Here is a 2,251-nt window from a genome sequence, read left to right on the forward strand (position 1 = left end):
TCCGGGATAAATCACAAAGAAATCATATAAAATACTTGAGAGCTTGTATCACTTTTTCGATGGTGAAATCATACTTCATAGAAGACGTTTGAACGAGTCATTGAATAAAACGTCATTGGTGAATAAATAAATAGATAATTAACATTTGTATCCCCCCGTATTATTGTTATTTTATTTATTTATTTTGATAACGGAGACGTTGATGTTTCTTCTAGATCTAGTGGAACTGCACACAAATTACGACACGTCTCTCAGCAGTACAACCGTGGGTTATCTCTCTTTGGACATCCCTATGAGTATATCTTAGGTTAGTCATACCACACAGCTATCATACTGAACACATAGCAAATTTAAAGTATGAAATTCCGATGTGGTCTAGTGGTTAGGATTCCTGGTTTTCACCCAGGCGGCCCGGGTTCGATTCCCGGCATCGGAACACACATTTTTAACATAAAAATTCAATTACATTATGACTAGAATTAATATACCGGTGCAATTTCTTAAGCACATACACAATTGTCCAGGTATTTCTATATTAACGTATATTTGTAGTGTCCCCTTTTAAATTTTATCCCCAAACAATTCATGTATTGATTATATGCGATTTCCCTCTCTGTATGACGTATTGCATGAAAGTCCACGCTTTGGAATAATCTTGACGAAAGGGGGATTTATAATACGAAAATAATAACAGACCACTAGTGGCGTAGGTAGGTTTGAAATACTTGTAAGCAGGGGCATTTTTCGTAATATGTAATAAAAAATTATAAGCACGTGCATACAGTGCTATAGCTGTAATAATGTAGCCCTCTCTGTTTTTTTTTTTTTTTTTTTTTTTTTTTTTTAGGGAGAGGGCTACAACTCCTTAGGATCTCCGTAATGGTGCAAATGCGGGAGTGATTCACTCCCGCAACATTTGCGCTCATTCTAAACATTTCCTGACTTTCTTTACGTAAATAAAATGATATTCTATGTTTCTTAGTCAATATATAAATTTACAACCTACAACTTTAGATTTGTGAGGCTCTATTCTACCGTTTTCAACAATTTCGATAAATCCCAGTTTCTCGATTCATATTTGTGCGCCATGTTTGATGTACTGAAGTTTCAACTTCCGGTTGTCAAGTCATTTGCATATGCCATATAAGGTGGTATTTACATCAATGGACAAGTATGGAGGCGAAAGCTATTTCGTCGGTATTGAGAAGGTTTGAATTTAATATCAAGTTAAAAACCGAACAGCAGAGTGTAAATTCTTTCTGCAACAATATGATTTTCCTTCCTTTGTCGATGTGGCTCGAATAACTACATTTTCGCGCTGATTGTCAATGTTTAGGCTTTTCATTAGATCCACCTACGAGATCTCGCGATAACAAGCATGGCGGAGCAGACGAAGAATTTTGCATGCTGTACATTATATTTAATGAAAAACACCTTTATTAGACATGCCCGAGCACAAAGTTGGTACTCCTTTTGGTGTAAACAACATTTGGGACTAATACACAGAGTTTATTATCGGTTATTCATAAAATTATTTTGCACCATTAGGGAGATCCTATGGAATTGTAGCCCTATCCCGAAAACGTCAGAATAAAAAAAAATTGGATTGGGCTACATTATTGCAGCTAACAGTGCTACTGTGTAGCTACGCCACTGACAGAGGTGTGATTAATTACATTGAAATTGTGATAAAATAGAGTTATATTACTTTCAATATTACATTCGGATAATTTTGTGAATTATACTTGCAATAATGATTACATCAAATTTGACCATCCAGTGTAATTTATTACTCTCAATTACATTGCTGAAGTTTATTTCAAAAATCTTGAAGTGAATTTTTATACGTATGCTTTCGTCCTCTGTGTGTGGTGTTTGTGTAGCGGACGGCGGTGTTCCGTTGTCATCTGCGTCTGGTGTTTATATGGCGCGTTCCGTTGTCATCTGCGTCTGGTGTTTATATGGCGTGTCTGGGTGTGGTGTTTATATGGCGTGTTCCGTTGTCGTCTGGGTGTGGTGTTTATATGGCGTGTTCCGTTGTCGTCTGGGTGTGGTGTTTATATGGCGTGTTCCGTTGTCATGCGTGTTCCGTTGTTGTCTGGGTGTGGTGTTTATATGGCGTGTTCCGTTGTGGTCTGCGTCTGGTGTTTATATGGCGTGTCTGGGTGTGGTGTTTATATGGCGTGTTCCGTTGTCATGGCGTGTTCCGTTGTTGTCTGGGTGTGGTGTTTATATGGCGCGTTCCGTTGTC

The 2,251-nt window shown here is 37.8% G+C and overlaps 1 non-coding gene across 1 annotated transcript; it reads left to right on the forward strand.

The window, feature by feature from the left end:
* The first annotated feature begins 364 nt into the window (after positions 1-364).
* Positions 365-436, forward strand: Trnae-uuc (transfer RNA glutamic acid (anticodon UUC)). The gene has a single exon. It is a non-coding gene; the product is annotated as a tRNA-Glu (tRNA).
* Positions 437-2,251: the final 1,815 nt, after the last annotated feature.

The sequence above is a fragment of the Ostrea edulis genome, chromosome 7 (assembly GCF_947568905.1).
Source record: "Ostrea edulis chromosome 7, xbOstEdul1.1, whole genome shotgun sequence".
In the NCBI taxonomy this organism is placed as follows: domain Eukaryota; kingdom Metazoa; phylum Mollusca; class Bivalvia; order Ostreida; family Ostreidae; genus Ostrea; species Ostrea edulis.